The sequence below is a fragment of the Cyprinodon tularosa genome, unplaced genomic scaffold (assembly GCF_016077235.1).
Source record: "Cyprinodon tularosa strain WSP-4 unplaced genomic scaffold, ASM1607723v1 ctg207, whole genome shotgun sequence".
Classification (NCBI taxonomy): domain Eukaryota; kingdom Metazoa; phylum Chordata; class Actinopteri; order Cyprinodontiformes; family Cyprinodontidae; genus Cyprinodon; species Cyprinodon tularosa.
In genome coordinates this window covers 917,185-935,665 of record NW_024038767.1, presented here as the reverse complement: position 1 = coordinate 935,665, position 18,481 = coordinate 917,185, and the positions used below count along the sequence as shown (strand labels likewise).

The 18,481-nt window shown below is 38.6% G+C and overlaps 1 protein-coding gene across 2 annotated transcripts in view; it reads right to left on the bottom strand.

The window, feature by feature from the left end:
• Nucleotides 1–18,481, bottom strand: part of slc8a3 (solute carrier family 8 member 3) — a 189,668-nt gene that overhangs the window by 60,244 nt on the left and 110,943 nt on the right. The gene's annotated exons all lie outside the window — the stretch shown is intronic.

The window sequence follows — 18,481 nt, the reverse complement described above, 5'->3', positions numbered from 1 at the left end:
GGGAGGGGGGGGAGAAGAAGAGAGAGGTTAATTTGTGATGGAGGAACAAGGGAAGTGGATTAATAACCAGCAAGGAAAGAAAGGTTAGGCAGTGAACGGTCCGCCCACCAAGCAGTGAGTCACCTGTCAGACAGATGCAATGCTGTGAGCTCATTGGTTAGAGTTGGTGTCATGACAACCACATTTATCACTATATCCAGCACAAGTGGGACAGTGAAAACCTCTCAATTGTGAAGTGGGTGGAAGTGGGTAGCCACTCAGGCTATAAAATGTGTAAAACCTTTAAAAATCTACAAAAAACAGGAAGAAATTGTGTTGACATTTTTTTTTTTTTTAGGAACAGCTCAAGGAAGTGCATATTTGCAAAGATGGATAAAAAATATATTCTCTGGAATTATGCTTTGTTTTGGGCCGTCGTCCTGCTGGAAGACACGATTCCTCCCTAGTGTCAAGCTTTAGCACTTCTTAATATCCATCCATTTCACCATCTTTGCCAAAGAGAAGTACTACTGTATCTTAAATTATTTAATGAATGAATATAAGCTCTCCAATAACTATGTACATCTAAGTACAGAGTAATGATATCCTTCAAACACCAGATATTGTTAGATTTAATAGGCATGAAGCTTGGAGCTGGAAAATATGCATAAAATTAAATTGTGCACTCTGTAAAAAATGGAAATCTGAGTAAGTCAATTTTTCATAAATAAGTTTACATTTTCTTAAACTGATTAAGAAAGAATTACCCTTTTCTCAATGGAATAAGACAATTTACATTTAAAATAAGAAAAAAAAATAACTGCTGTCTCTTATTTCAAGTGCATAATATCTAATTATCTTATATTCCAGTGGCAGATCTTATTTTCCAACTCATATTAAGGGTAAATACACTTATTTTAGGAAATTTTAACACATTTTCACAACATTTTTGCAGTGGTGGGCGCTCTCATTTGTCTGGTAGTTCTGCTAACAGCAGTCAAAGGCAATCGGCTTTACCAGATTTTATTTCAGGGTATCAAAACAAAGGTGGCTGACTTCACATCACTGCTACACGGTTACTCTGTGTTAGCTCCATTCTTCTGTCACAGCTCTTTTTAAACAGACTGATAGCTGGAGACTTTGCAGACCTCCCCTCCTTTTAAAGGGATGGAAGAAGAGAAAAGTCGTTTATTGCAGGTTTTATGGCTCCAGTTTGAAGAGAACGCCCCTTTAATGAAGTCTGATGTCTTGAGGGGGTGAGACTCTTTCTGTGGGAAAGCGCTGCGTGAAACATCATCACACAGAAACCGCTCGATGTGGCACCTCGACCCCAGCGGCGCTCTCTCCACTGATCGCCCTAATTGATCTTTATAAAGAGTTATCGACGAGGCTGGCCAGCTAAGTGGTCAGTAGGTACCCTGATGCCTCAGCGACTCAAACGATCAGAGGAGGGAGACTCCTGGAGGAATGGCCATGTTGATTTCAGTCAGACTCATGCAAATGTTACATCACACGATATATGTTGCTGGAAAATGAAAACAAACCCCCAAAATGAGTCATGGCACACTGCATCCTCACTCTCACTTTATTTACATGCTTTATTAGGCCTTTGACATCTTATGGGAGGATATTTTTTATTCTTTTACATGAAAAAAAGAGGTTTTTATCTGCATTTAACTTGGGGAATGCATTTGGAAGCTGAAATTCCAGCTAACGAGATGGGTTGCCAGTTAGAATTTATTATAGATAGCTTGCTATGTATTAAGTCATAAAGCAGCTTCTTCCCTGGTTTTGCACTGATTAATCTCCAACAGATTGGTGTTCGGTACATTTTGTGTCAGTACCATTGCAGATGCCCTCTTTGAATCTTAATAAATGTAGAAAACATGTACAAAAGTAGAAAATGTGTTTCTGCAGCCAAAAAACAGCTTCAGTCATTATGTAAAAAGGAAAAGTCTCTGTAAACAGCATCCAGCATTCATTCCTTTCGTCATGTTTAAAGATCCAGTAGATCCAGTAGTTCTCTGGCTAAAATGTTTGTAGTTCAGGAGTTGAGTGGCAATCTACGGAAGAGGATTAGGGCCACTGAAAAAAAAAAAAAATTAACTGATTTTTTTTATTTTATTTCAGTATAGTATGGGAAAAAGTCAGAATTCTGACTTTAATCTCAGAATTCTGACTTTTTTCTCAGAATTCTGACATTTTTCTCAAAATTCTGACTTTTTTTATTGTCAGAATTCAGTCAGAATTCTGATTTTAAATTCAGAATTCTGAGATTAAGGTCAGAATTCTGACTTTTTTCTGATTGCAAATGGGATCTGATACACATGCACACACACACACACGCATGCCAATAATCTGAGATCCGTGTAAGCCAAAAGCAAACCAAAGATGCAGCATTACAATTAGTCTAAAGCTGTTCTCTCAATTAGAATAATGTTAGGGCTTTAAGTAAGTTTCTGTGTCCAGATTTTTAAACGTAAACATACAACAGTTTCTGTGCTTCTTTACTGTGAAATCAGCTGGAAAAGTTTACAAACATCTGGAAAAAAGTGCATCTGCTAAACTGAGCTGTTAAACTATAGCAATCATGCTAAATCAAACTAAATCACCCAATTTAAGGTTTTTAGTTGAAAGCTGGCCAACCAGTAGGATTTGCTAATTGCTGTTCTCACTGACCAACACGAGCTTCAGCTATTAGCAATAAAAGGTCCATAAAAACATGCCTTTTCTACCGAAAGTGTTCAGATCGCTTTACTCACTGTGTAAAAACTATTTTTGCAAGAATTGCTTACTAATTTCCAATCCTGAAACCGCAGCGCTTTCTTATCCTCCAAACTCCAATATAGCCCATGCAGAGGGCTAACTGCCTACAAAACATTTTCTCATTTTCACAGAAAGTTCCTTATAACATTTTAACAAGTAATTCATAATAAATTCAGATACTCTTTCCTTTGAAAATAAATTTAGCTTTCTCTGTTTAACCGTCTCTCTTCAAGATGAAGCCCCTACTGTTATTGACTATATTTTTATATAGTCAATAATATATATTATTATATCTGTATTTATAAACATTTGCAGATATAGCTGTTTACTGAGACACATCTGCTTTAGGTTTCATCTTTTAAAAGGAGTGTTTTCCTCTCTGCAGTCACTAAGTATGATCTATAAGGGATTTCACTAAAGTTATCATTTTTTATTATCAAATCGATGCAGTATCTGCTTGTCATACTTTACATACAACATACATTCATCTGGGTTCTTTCAATGATTCAATTTTTTAACCAATTTGAATAACTTCACTTGACTGCATGTTTCATAGCTAGGAGCATTTCAAGATGTATTCAAGTGACCTTAAATCTCTCTTCATGACTTGATTAAATTTTTTTATTACCTGGCGATTATAACTGTTAGGAAATGGTGATATATGGAAATCTGGACTGCACCAAGGAGAGCTGTACCAACCAGAATCTTTTCCTTGTTCTCTGGTCTTTGTAATGTTGATATTTTGTAATCAATTTAAAGATTTTGTTACTCTGAAAAAATGTGTACTTTCTATATATATATACACTATATTGCCAAAAGTATTTGCTCACCCATCCAAATTATTGGAATCAGGTGTTCCAATCACTTCCATGGCCACAGGTGTATAAATTCAAGCACCTAGGCATGCAGACTGTTTTTACAAACATTTGTGAAAGAATGGGTCGCTCTCAGGAGCTCAGTGAATTCCAGCGTGGAACTGTGATAGGATGCCACCTGTGCAACAAATCCAGTCGTGAAATTTCCTCGCTCCTAAATATTCCACAGTCAACTGTCAGCTGTATTATAAGAAAATGGAAGTGTTTGGGAACGACAGCAACTCAGCCACGAAGTGGTAGGCCACGTAAACTGACGGAGCGGGGTCAGCGGATGCTGACGCGCATAGTGCGAAGAGGTCGCCAACTTTCTGCAGAGTCAATCACTACAGACCTCCAAACTTCATGTGGCCTTCAGATTAGCTCAAGAACAGTGCGCAGAGAGCTTCATGGAATGGGTTTCCATGGGCGAGCAGCTGCATCCAAGCCATACATCACCAAGTGCAATGCAAAGCGTCGGATGCGGTGGTGTAAAGCACGCCGCCACTGGACTCTAGAGCAGTGGAGACGCGTTCTCTGGAGTGACGAATCGCGCTTCTCCATCTGGCAATCTGATGGACGGGTCTGGGTTTGGCGGTTGCCAGGAGAACGGTACTTGTCTGACTGCATTGTGCCAAGTGTAAAGTTTGGTGGAGGGGGGATTATGGTGTGAGGTTGTTTTTCAGGAGCTGGGCTTGGCCCCTTAGTTCCAGTGAAAGGAACTCTGAATGCTTCAGCATACCAAGACATTTTGGACAATTCCATGCTCCCAACTTTGTGGGAACAGTTTGGAGCTGGCCCCTTCCTCTTCCAACATGACTGTGCACCAGTGCACAAAGCAAGGTCCATAAAGACATGGATGACAGAGTCTGGTGTGGATGAACTTGACTGGCCTGCACAGAGTCCTGACCTCAACCCGATAGAACACCTTTGGGATGAATTAGAGCGGAGACTGAGAGCCAGGCCTTCTCGTCCAACATCAGTGTGCGACCTCACAAATGCGCTTCTGGAAGAATGGTCAAAAATTCCCATAAACACACTCCTAAACCTTGTGGACAGCCTTCCCAGAAGAGTTGAAGCTGTTCTAGCTGCAAAGGGTGGACCGACGTCATATTGAACCCTATGGATTAGGAACGGGATGTCACTTAAGCTCATATGTGAGTCAAGGCAGGTGAGCAAATACTTTTGGCAATATAGTGTATATATATATTGAAAATCTTTTTCAGAAAAGTTGGAAGCTCAAAAGGATAAAACACGCCCACCTATTTATATAGCCCCAATTCCCAACACATGTCATTTCAAAGCACTTTACCGAGACAATTCAACCGGATCATACAGATTGATTCAAAGTTTTCTATCTAAGAAAAACTTTCTTATATTGCTTTGACCCTTCCTGTTATCTGCTGAAAGTCTTGCTTTCTCTCTCGCTGTCTCAGATCCTATATAACCGTGAAAATTGGTGCATGTTCCTTTTTATTCTTACATCTCATACTGCACTGAAAAACATTACAAATACTAATTAATGTAAGCTTTGGATTCTTTTTCCTTAATTTTAGACACGGAGGATTTCTTTGGGCTATCCAGAAAGTGATTGACTGTAACCTTCAAATCAATGTGGCATCTTAAATACTTGTATAACTCCATGACTAGAAAGGTTGTGCTGTTTTTAGTAACACTGGAAAAGTTGACAACTTCTTTCTTGTTTCTTGCATGGTACAGTAAACACATTAGCTTTGAAGGTAATTAAAAAAAAAAGGCAACCAAAAAGTCCATCATATTAGTTTTAAAATAATCTCCTTTATGGCCAAACAGAGGAAATCCTTTGAGCTGCCATGGGGGAAAAAAAAATAGAGGAACAATTACTGACATAATCTGGCCTGTTTCATAGTGCAGTGGATTAAGAGGTATTCCCATCTTTTCAACAATGTTCTCCTGTGGTTGAGTGAATTATAATGATCTGTCTGAGTTAATGTGATTATGATGTATTGATGTTAAAGTGGCAGACGAGGCATACTTTAGTTCAAGTTTGGAATGTGCCACTGACTAATGACCGGCGATTAGAGGGTTCACACCTCTGCTGCACTAAGCAAGCCAGAGGCCTCTGCCGTCTCCAAAGCCAGGGTGGATGGAGGTAGAACAACAGCAGAACCCGGAGAGCCGTAGATACAAGGCTGATTTTATGTCCTGTTCTCATTTCAAACTTTGCTTTTGCGTCCTTATTGATGTACAGTTTTATGAACACTTACAGTTTAGTCATTCGGCCATTACATAATCAAAAGATGTCACAGTGAGGATGAAGCAACACTGCAGGTCCATTCATACCAAGGTTGATGTCTGGGTAAGGGGTCTGATATATTCTGCTACTGAGGCAAGACAATATAAGAGATGCAACAAAAATTTCTGCCCTGTTTATCATTGCTGCTCAGCTGATCCACCTGCTCTCGCCCTCTAACCAGTCGTCAGTGCCAGATTATTCTGGAGCCTGAGGTGAGAGCTTCTGTAGCATCCATAGGTGTTCTGATTGCCTGATCCTGACCCGTTCTGCCTCTGGACCTCTGAGCCTGCCTGTCCCTGTTGTGATCTGTTTGCCTGGTCTGTCTTTTGATTCCAGTTGGATCCTGCTTTGCCCTATGGATTATCCTGCCTTCCTTCGTCTGCTTGGTTCTGATCTCCTTCCTGTTCTCTGACCTCGGGGGCTACAGCGTCTGGGAGTCTCTGGGCGGCGCCTGCCACGTCTTGTTGGCAGCCGACTGGCTGTAATCAACATAATTCTCTGGGCACAGACTGAACTATAAGACCAGGTTAGTGACTCACATTTTCATAATCATCCTCGTTCATATTAATGTTGTCACTAACCTGTCTTTTCCTCCTGCAGAGGTTCCTGCCTTAGACGCTCTAGCTGTTCACTGCAAATACATTTACTTAAAATAATCATTTTCTGTGATATCTGACTGTCTGCCTTGAATACTGATTCCTCTGTTCTGAGCCCTGACAGTTTTAATACTACCAGATTTAGCTTTTCACCATTAAAGGTTTTTCAAATCAAAAACTGGGATTTATAACATAAATGATATTACTTGATGGATATTAGGTCAAGGTGTTCTAACTCCAAAGAAATACCAAATGTTCCTCTTTTTGTAAGGGACAATTATTTATGCATTGCCAACCAGTTTAAAAAAATATCTGTTACTTAGGGCCGGATCTATCAAAGGTTTGCGTGTATAAAAACGTGAGCTATTTCACTGCGCACGCTAAAAAATTTACAAACTGATCTATCAACAGCGTGCTAAAAGGATTTGGTCTTTAAAACGTGCTAAATAGCGCCTCTTATCCATTTAGTACTTTTTCTGCTATGAATATGCAATACGGGGCGTTTACACGCAAAAGTGCGTCTAGTGGGAGGAGAACATGTAAATATATTAATTTAGCACTCGCAAAGTGATTTATTAAACCTGAAAGCAATTTTGCTAACGGTATCTGACTCTATATTTAACACGTTTCAAAAGAAGGTGCAAATGGTCTGTATGCGTAATTGCGCACACATGGCAGCGGTTATTGTCGCAAGAAGGAGACATGGAAATGAAGCAAGGAGACGCAGAGAACGCATTTTTTCACTCCGTGTGAATATTTTTGCAATGAACGAGGAAACGATCATCAAAACATATCGTTTATCCAGCATTGCCATTTTGGAGCTGTTGGGGGAACTCCGAATGGATTTGGAGCCAGCCACAAGGAGGACCCACGCAATACCAGCTATCACAAAACTCCTTGCAACATTGCACTTTTTGCATCTGGGTCATTCCAGCGTACGGTTGCAGCGAGAGCTGGGATCTCCCAATCTCGTTTTTCAGAAGTGCTGTCTTTTTTTTTTTTTTTTTTTTTTGGAGGGGGTGGGGGTGTCACTGTAAGATTTAAATTTCTTAATGCACTAGTTTGTACAAACTACATAATTTGCCGCAAACCACAAAACGCGCAAAACCATCATTTTAATAGGGCGTCTCCAACAGTTTTGCACCTGCCACCAGTTACGCAATCTCTCTTGTTAAATCACCCGCAAACCATGGTTCAGCCCCTTGCGCAAAATTCCAGTTTGCGAGCGCAAATTACTGCACGCAAAGTTGGATCTTGATAAATCCGGCCCTTAGAGAATTATTATTGCATTATGTTTGCTGAAAATGTTCAAATGCCTTCCAGCCACATTAAAGACATTATAGCTACAGTTTTGTGTTGTATTCATACAAAACTATCAAATGCATGTGAACTGCTAGTGGGGTATTCCACAATGCTTTTACCATATACTCAAAACGCTGCAACATAAACTATTAAAAAGTGGTAGAGATTAGTGTTCAAAGCCAGTCTCACAATGTCTTTATTAGCCTCTTACACCCTAAGGGGGTATAAATAAATTTCTACCTGACAAAAACACACAAAAGTTAATAACTTATAGCCTCAAAGCTGTTAGATTTAAGAAGAAACTTTTGGTACGTCTGTAAAGGTAAGATGTCATAGAATGGTTTTCTGGTGTCAGCACCATTGTAGCTTTGACCCTGCCTGAAATATTAGGGACAAAATACAAAATATTTTGCATTTTTTGAACCTCGCCAAAATTTTCTTTGAAATAAACATTGCAAAACACTACCAAAATATTATTTATAGCACAAAAAAGTAGTACAGACTTTTAAATCTAAATGTTGTGTAAAAATATACCAAATTTGGACTCAATCAGATGAATCATATTTATTTTAGAATGGTATTAGTGAGAAATTTCTTAGGCGGAGAGGCCATTTTGGCACATTTATCCATAAATGTCACCAAACTGTGCCAAATGTGTTTTTTACATCAATACTGGGCGTTTGGTAAAATTACAAGGTCACGTAGCAGCTGGACCCACCGGTGGGTCCGTAGGGTTCAAGGGGTTAGATAAAAGCCAAGGCAAAAGGGAAACAATTCAACAACTTTGTTTTATATTTAAAAATAAGATTTTTTTTAAAGTAAAAGAAAAAGTTAAAAAACTGATCTTCTTTGAAGAGTTTTCAAGCATTAATTGACTGTTTAACATTTCTATGCTCCTGAGTAACCCAAAGCCACTGAGAGAGCAGAGATCATCATTTTCTCCATTTTCTCAAAGAAAAATAGGCCTTTTTATTTTTAGTAAGCAGTTAATGTGGACATGCTCACCATAGAAGAGATATGGAACCCTAGTAACTAGGGCTGGGCGATAATTCAATAACGATATATTGATCGATAGACGTGTGGCGCAATAGAAAAAAAGAGAGTCGATAAAAGTTCGATAAAAAAACGCAGTTTTCCTTCCTTCTCATTGTAGCCTAGCATGTAGGTTTATGCTAGTCACTGCTTCCTCCCAACCAATCACAATCGCGGACCCAGGCACGCCGTCACCAAGCGCCGCCCTCTCAAACCACAACACAGAGCACATGAAGATGTCGCAGCAAGGAGAGGCGGAGGAAATTGTTCCAAAGAAGGGTTTTTGTAGTTCGGCGTCCATTTATTTATTTATTTTGGTCACTTTTCTGGTCACTTTAGTTTATTCTTTGTCAGTATTTAATAACATAACTCAGGTCTCTTAAGTTATTTTTCTTTAAAACAATTCTGTTATGGTTAAAAAAGTTGGTTAAATAAAGATTTAATTAGAAGTCTGTTTTTTTGTTCTTTATTTAAATTAAATAATTAAGCAATATCATAAAAAGTCCAGGCAGAGCTGCACATAAAATATGGTTTCAAATCTTTTCAATAATTATCGATATCGATCAATATGCATTTTTTTTTATCGATAAGCTTTTTTTCTATATCACCCAGCCCTACTACTAACATCCATACATCCCTATGAAGTTTAATGCAGCGCTGGGCTTTGGCAGACAGCTTAAGGGGAACCTTTTGCATCTGAGTGTTACACCAAACAGGTGGAAAACTTTAGCAGTTATGACTGATGTTCTTAGCATGTTATGCTGGACAGGTATGTCAAAAGTAGAGCGAGAGCATGTTTCATACGTGCAACACGTCTGACTAAAACAAGAAAAGAAGTGAAAAACAAAGTAATAACTAAAATCCAAGGCATAAAACATCTTGTGGGACTACATGGAGTCATGAGTAGTACTTCCCTCATAACCATCCTTTGCAACTGAATGATGTCGGTTGGCCTGGTCTAAAATTTCCCAGTGTGAAAGTTACCCATGCTAACTAAAGGTGTCACCTTTAACTATCCATAGACCAATTCCTGGAGCAGATCAATGAAAGCTGCTTCGGTGACTTCCTGGATGAGTCACTGATCTATACTTTGAGTTATTTTGGTAGACCTCCCAGACCTGGGAAGGTTTTTCCACTGATAGATGTGCATGTTTTCATGTTTTACCTCACATTTAGAAATATCCTGCGGTCCAGACTAGTAACTGAAAACAATACTTATAGTAATTTGCTCCTTCTGTGTAAATGTTGGTTTTGCAGTCTTTAAAAAATGTCCATAAGATTCTATTTAAGTGTTTAGCTAATCTACAGGCACACCAGTAATCAGCTCAGAGTAAACAGGACCAGGGCAAGTTGGTAATTAATGTTAACTTATGATTAAAAAAGTGAGGGAATAAATATTTAGACAGAATAGTTGGTTTACATGGCTCCTTTATGTTAACACCTCATTTTGGGAAATTCTCACCTATCTTGCATACCAAAATGGAAAGGCAAATAACTTAGGAACTGTAAGCCCAAATTACATATGCAATACATTATTTGAAAGCTAACGCTACAACCAGAGATGGGAAGTAACAAAGTACAAATACTTTGTTACTGTACTCAAGTAGATTTTTCTGATATTTTTACTTTACTACTTATTTTTATGGCGACTTCTTACTTCTACTCCTTACATTTTTACACAAATATCTGTACTTTCTACTCCTTACATTTAAAAAAGTTGTCTCGTTACTTTAGTTTTGAATCATTTCAATGGAGTTACCGTTATTATTTTTCACGTCATCAATACCAAATTCAATCTAATTGGATGGGAATCTACGTTGCATTTGACGCACCACTACAAGATGAATCGACAGATTCGGCGGTATTCATTGGCGGCAAATCATTGCAGCTTGGTGGCGGTGGCGTTAGCATAGTAGCATGGACGACGAGATGATTGAAAATGAACACAACGGAGATCTAGTCCTATTGGCAGACATCCATTTAAAATGTAGGCAACGGCATGAAAAAAGTGGTTTCTACTTTTACTTTTATACTTTAAGTAAATTTACAAGCCTGTACTTTGTTACTTTTACTTGAGTAAAGAAGTTTAATCAGTACTTCCACTTTTACCAGAGTATTTTTTAACACAAGTATCTGTACTTTTACTCAAGTACGGAAAGTGAGTACTTTTGCCATCTCTGGCTACAACATAGCTGCTCAGCGGTGCAGTGGGTATCACTTCTGCTTTGCAGCAAGAAGGTTCCGCGTTTGATTCGCTGCCTCGGGTGTGAATGGTTGTTTGACAGTTTGTGTTGCCCTTCGATGGACTGGCGACCTGTCCCTGGATGTACCCCACATCTCACCATTAGAAAGCTGGAGATAGACACCATGACCCCACATGGGAAAAAGCGTCAGAAAGTGGATGGATGGATATCTACAACAGTTCCGGAGCTGTGTGGCTTTAAAGTTTTGGTGTCACCGACATCTCCAAATGCTTTCACTATGCTTTGCTTTGCTGAATTGTGGAGAATCTACGCTTTCCAACAATGTCTAACATGTCTATGTATTGGTCAACATTTTACCGGTGTAATTTTCATGCATTGTCAGTTATTAGTTGTAAACACTTTAAAACCGGTGTGTTTTGAATATTACAACAATAAACCTGCAATTTTTATTTTAACACGGATTATTATAAGAAAGCCTTATCCAACATAAATGTTCATTTTCAATCAAACACTTAAACTGGGGCGGAAAAAAAAGAATGGACACTCCTGATATTATTGCACCTTTTTTTAAGGCATTTACTTTCACATTTGGGTCGTAATTATAGCTTACATTTATTACATCAGTGCAGGTCAGACATTGACAGCAGCTGGAAGCTTCAAAAGACTTTACTTTCACTTTTATTGGAAAATATTAATGTTGCCAGATCTTTTGCCAGGAGATCTCATCACAACCTAACTTTCTAATCCCTTTCACCAAAATCTATCACATTTTCAACTGGTTTAATTAAAAACAGGCGATAAAATTCCTATAAGAATGAGCAGGATAAGAGGCTATAAGTGAAGCAACATTTCTTTCAAACATACCAGTCTTTTTAAAAAAAACATTAGTTTCACTTTTAAACCAGAGGTACATCTAATATTCACCAGAAGTGCTTTAACTTGTCTTCCTTTGTGTTTTAAGTGCTTTAGGGGTTTTTGTTTCACCCTTGCAAAGCTAAAGGACATACAGAGTAACTGAAACATTAATTTCTAAGCCTACTCATTACTGCTAATTGACTGCAGTCTTCTGTTCATGTGATTAGGAGAGAATCCCTTCCTGAAAATTCTACTTGGAAAAACTCATCTGCAGTTTGTCCAACATAAAGAAGAGAGCACAAGCAGCTACGACACAAAAAGCAATCAGACGGCAGGAAATGTTTTCTGAAATGCGGTTCAGGTCACGATGGAGAAAAAAAAAGATTTCAGAATAAAATTAAGACTACAGGTGCTGGTCATAAAATTAGAATATCATGAAAAAGTAGATTGATTTCAGTAATTCCATTTAAAAAGTGAAACTTGTATATTATATTCATACATTACATACAAACTCATATATTTCAGATGTTTATTTTGTTTAATTTTGATGATTACAAATGACAACAAATGAAAATCTCAAATTCATCATATCAGAAAATTAGAATATTACTGAAGACCAATAAAAACAAAGGATTTATAGAAATGTTGGCCAACTGAAAAGTATGAACATGAAAAGTATGAGCATGTACAGCACTCAGTATTTAGTTGGGCCTCCTTTGGCCTGTATTACTGCAGCAATGCGGCGTGGCATGGAGTCGATCAGTCTGTGGCACTGCTCAGGTGTTATGATAGCCCAGGTTGCTCTAATAGTGGCTTTTAGCTCTTCTGAATTGTTGGGTCTGGTGTATTGCATCTTCTTCTTCACAATACCCCATAGATTTTCTATGGGGTTAAGGTCAGGAGAGTTTGCTGGCCAATTAAGAACAGGGATACCATGGTCCTTCAACCAGGTACTGGTAGCTTTGGCACTGTGTGCAGGTGCCAAGTCCTGTTGGAAAATGAAATCTGCATCTCCAAAAAGTTGGTCAGCTGCAGGAAGCATGAAGTGCTCTAAAACTTCCTGGTATGTGGCTGCGTTGACCCTGGACCTCAGAAAACACAATGGACCAACACCAGCAGATGACATGGCACCCCAAACCATCACTGACTGTGGAAACTTTACACTGGACTTCAAGCAACGTGGATGAAGTGCCTCTCTTCTTTTCCTCCAGACTCTGGGACCTTGATTTCCAAAGGAAATGCAAAATTTACTTTCATCAGAGAACATGACTTTGGACCACTCACCAGCAGTCCAGTCCTGTTTCTCTTTAGCCCAGGCAAGACGCTTCTGACGCTGTCTGTGGTTCAAGAGTGGCTTGACACAAGGAATGCGACAGCAGAAACCCATGTCTTTCATACGTCTGTGTGTGGTGGTTCTTGAAGCACTCACTCCAGCTGCAGTCCACTCTTTGTGAATCTCCCCCACATTTTTGAAGGGGTTTTGTTTCACAATCCTCTCCAGGGTGCGGTTATCTCTCTTGCTTGTACACTTTTTTCGACCACATCTTTTCCTTCCCTTCGCCTCTCTATTAATGTGCTTGGACACTGAGCTCTGTGAACAGCCAGCCTCTTTAGCGATGACCTTTTGTGTCTTGCCCTCCTTGTGCAAGGTGTCGATGGTCGTCTTTTGGACAACTGTCAAGTCAGCAGTCTTCCCCATGATTGTGTAGCCTATAGAACTAGACTGAAAGACCATTTAAAGGCTTTTGCAGGTGGTTTGAGTTAATTAGCTGATTAGAGTGTGGCACCAGGGGCCATCAATTTTGAACCTTTTCACAATATTCTAATTTTCTGATATGATGAATTTGAGATTTTCATTTGTTGTCATTTGTAATCATCAAAATTAAACAAAATAAACATCTGAAATATATGAGTTTGTATATAATGTATGAATATAATATACAAGTTTCACTTTTTAAATGGAATTACTGAAATCAATCTACTTTTTCATGATATTCTAATTTTATGACCAGCACCTGTATTAAGCTGGAAAAGAGGGTGAGAAGAAAAAAAGTCCTGGCGCCTCACGGGAAATCAGAGTCTTAATTAAACAGGCATGGTTTCTGTCACCAGGCTTAGGGATTATGGGCTGCGCTCATTACAGTCTTGATTATTGCTTTTCTCCAGCAATCACAGAAAAAACCAGTAAACACAACTGTCATTGATTTCACGAGAAATTCACTTCAGATTTTATATTTCACACCCTTGAATTTACTCCCTCAAATACTCCGCAGTACTAGAACAGTAGTACACGCAGTCAGAACATCTCCACAATAAAGCAGGGAAATAGTACACAGCCTGCTGAAAGTACACATCAGTATTATGAGATTTGTTTTTTTAATCTATATCTACCTATCTATAAGTTGCAATAAAAAAACATACTTGCGCTGACTAAATAAGTAAGTGATAAACATTAAAAAACCTTTGTTAAATTTTGTTACATTCTAACTACAAACTTTTAGGTATTTAATTGGGACTATATATAATGGAAACTATAAATTATGTGCAGTCGTATGTTTACATTTGTCACTGCTGCACTTTAAAAAATGAAAATGTCTTGAGAGTTGTACTGAATGAAATTTCTTTTTTTTGCCACAGTAAACACCAGCTCCACCACCTTAATTTATTTTTTGTTTTGTTTTTGTTTTTACTATTTTCTAACCTTCACTAAGTGGAATCCACCTTTAAATATCATTCCAGTACAAATCTATTTCTATTCCCTTTTATCTTTCCTTTCCAGAGCTCAGGTTTCATACAGTTTAAGAGAAAAAGACAGTTCCTTCTTTAAACATATATGAAGTTGTCACAGAGCAGAAGAGCTCCATCAGTTGGTTGTGAGCATCAATAAAGTTTTGTGCAGTTTTTATATTGCCAGTGTTTTTTTATTTTTATTTTTTTACATATTTTTATCTGTATAATTTTAATAAATTCAATTTTTTTTCTTCTCTGAAATGTTTCTCCACTTGGCTGTACAGGCTGGCATTTTATTTATTTTATTTTTCATATTATTTTCTATTCTTTTTATCTTTTGTGTACCTTTATGCTTTCCTTTGCTTATTTTTTATTCATTTTTTATCCCCAAGACATGATTTCCTCCACTGTGGAACAATAAGAGATATTTTTATTACGATTTATTATTTTTATTTAAAAAAAAAAAAAAAAAAGAAGAAGAAGAAGAAGAAGAATCGTTGTGATTGTTTTTAGAGAGAAACTGGTTAGAGCTGTTCTGTTTTTTCTGTCTTGGGAATTATGGGAGAGTTTAAAAATAACACTAGATGAAAAACAGAGTTGTTGTTGATGATGAGTCATATGTGAACATAATACCTATTTAACCAACAAATGTACTTTTTGGATGGAAAACATCTTTTTTATCTGCTGACTGATTTAAGCTTAGGTTCTAATGGGGCCTCCAGGTTTTCTTCATTTATTTTTTCAAATGTTAATGCTTTCACCATGTTTATGGAAATTGTATATTTTATACCAATTACCACTTTAAAATCTTTTAAATTAGCTTCATTATAATTCCAAATTAAATTCAGGGAATATTAGCAAATATAATTATTACCATAAAAAAGCATATGTGTTCATTCCAATGATGCTCACAGCTTTGTTTTGGAACCAAAATGACTTTTGATTTTAGTTTTATTGGTTATATAATGCTTGACTAACTCTGTTTCTTTTTTTTTTCTTTCATTTAGTCAAACATTATCAAGTTACACACACAGTATTCAGTAATCAAGTACGACGTGATCAGCTAAGTCTAGAAAAGCAAAACAAAAAAAAATGGCGTCACATCGGATAAACCGATTGAAAGTTTGGATGTAAAGTGGCAATAACATCCGCAGGAGGAAATACATCCAACATGCAGAAACACCTGTGCACACAACACGGCATACATTTTAACGAATGTTTTTGCTGCTTCTGGACAGAAGCTAAAGTTACGACCAGCATGGAAGGAAACTTTGGTGGTTAGTAGCTAGTTTTATATCACTGGCTGAGCTTAATGTGGTTCCTAGTGAATCAGATGCCATTAATGGCATTCAGGAAGCGAGAGAAAGGTGACGCTCGTTTATTTAAATCAGAGGGAGATGAGTTTAGTTCCCAAAATTGTACAGTAATGCTTTTTCTTTAAACGGAATCGATAAGGAATCGAATCATTTCACAGAATCGATAAGTGAATCTGAATCGTGAAAATCTTATCAATTCCCAACCCTACTTTTTATTCATGTCATTCTAGTTGTTTTCTTTGTTTTCTTTCTTGTTTTCTCCGCAGTTCAGGGAGCGAGACAAAGGGTGACGCTCGTTTAGGGGAGAAGAGTTCATTTCTCCAAATTGTACAGTAATGTTTTTCATTAAGCGGATGTCTTCTCCATTAGATTTAGATGACTGTGAGGAGACGGGTAGCAGGCTGGCTCAGAGGCTGGCAGCTCCCGTTCACTGCCTTCTGATTTCGCCGAGGCAGGCAGAGATAGAATGTCCCGGGCGAAGGTAGACGAATGTCACAGTGCGCTTACCAAGTTCATTGTTTCACAGAATCGATAAGAGAATCGGAATCGTGAGAATCATATCAATTCCCAACCCTAGACATGAGTAGGGGGACAGGGGCGTTGGATGTAGGAGTTTGCCCTGAAATCAAAGGATTGACGGTTCAAGCCCCGACTCTGATTTTCATTGTCATTGTGTCCTTGGGCAAGACACTTCACCTACATTGTCTACTGATGGTGGTCAGAGGGCCCGGTGGCGCCAGTGTACGGCAGCCCCGCTTCTGTCAGTGAGCCCCAGGGCAGCTGTGGCTACAATGAAGCTTGCCACCATCAGTGTGTGAGTGAATGAATGCAGTGTAAAGCGCTTTGGTCAAGTCTCCTGACTTGAAAAAAGTGCTATATAAGTACAGACCATTTACCATTTACCAAGGCGAAAAAGAGCAGGGATCCAGGTGGAAAAAGGGTCCCAGAGTCTCACGTACCTCGCTCTGCTAGCTGGTCCATCATCGTGTGTTGTTTTCCACAATGAAGGTCATACAAACAAAACAAGCCAGTAAGGTATCAAGCAGGAAATACGCATAGTGTAGAGCGGATGTAGATTTGACCAATTAGATCCCTACTGTCTGCGGTCAGAGGTGTAGCAGAGTGTCTGCGGAAGGGACGGAGGCACATTTGCGTTCACTGCGACACAAAGACGACCTGGTTTCTGAGTATAAATCAGCCTTTAGTCCTTGATGTCTCTGTTACGATTCTTGGCCCACTGGCCTTTGCCTCTATTCTATTCAGTTTATTTCTATAGCGCCAATTCACACTACAAGTCATCTAAAGGCACTTCTCCATTCACCAGATCATCCAGTCTAATTGATTCAAAGTTTTCTATCTACGGAAAACCAGCTGATTGCATCGACTCATTGACTCTTCAGCAATCCCTCACACAGCCTCATGGCTTCTCTTTAGATCCCATTCCTGTCTTTAAGAAAATAATTAAAACAAAGGCCACAAGTGCCAAAAGAAAATGAAAGAAATGAAATGCAACCACATGATTATAGCAATTTATTAATTCAAACAGTTTGCTTTAACAGTGAAGTGTTCTATAACATGGCAGTTGATGTTACCCTTCATTATGTTTGCTGTATTACTCCTACAGATTCATTTATCAGCCTGAACTACCGAACACTTAGTTTGTGAGACTGATGCAGTTGACTGTGCAGAAATCATGAGGGTGCATGGTAACAGACTGATCAATAAAGTATAAATAACTGCACTATATTGTTTAGAGGACGTAGATGGTGGATGTCTCATCATTGGCTGAGTCACGCACCAACACTGTTACACTTAATCAGATGAAAGGTGAAGCCTCACGGTGAGCTGCACCCTCCAGTGAATGACTGATTTAAAACTTATGATGAGCGCTTGCAGTGAGAACGCTGCCAGGTTTATTAATACAGCTGCACAGAGGAGCCATAGTCACGAAGCAAGAGAAGGAGTCACATAAACCAGATTCCATGGCAGGACTGCAGCTGTCCCGTTGCAAGCCTCTCTCTAACTGCAGCGTGCTATCCTGGTGTCATCCAGCTTGCATCTATCTCCGTGGGAAGAGCAAACCTTTCATTTAAGTGTATGTAGTGGGCAGCTGCTCACATTACAGCGTGTCAGATGTAAGATCAGATGTAAGAGATGGCTGATCGAAAGTGTGTTCAGTGACAAGATGCCGCTCTCTGATCCTATGGATGTCTCCCATTCTCAAGCCAGGAACTTGAATATCTAATGCACCCAACCTGCTCCCATTTGCTGCACTCACTCGCTCTTGTTGTCATGGATACAAAACCCCTTTTGCCAGCACAGCTCGCCTCATAATGTGACACATGACACATGAATGCTTTCTGTAAAACTTTAAACTTTCACTTATATTCATCCATCTGCGCCAAGCTAAGCTGGACAAAAAAACTTTCCTCAGAGAGAGCAGAGATTCTGTAGAGGTTTACCGTTGCTTCTTTATATAAATTCCATTACCTCATCTATGAACACATGGACATGTTAAGCAACACATCCAACAGGATAATATTTCCTCTATAAAAAGTAAATATAGAAGCTTACT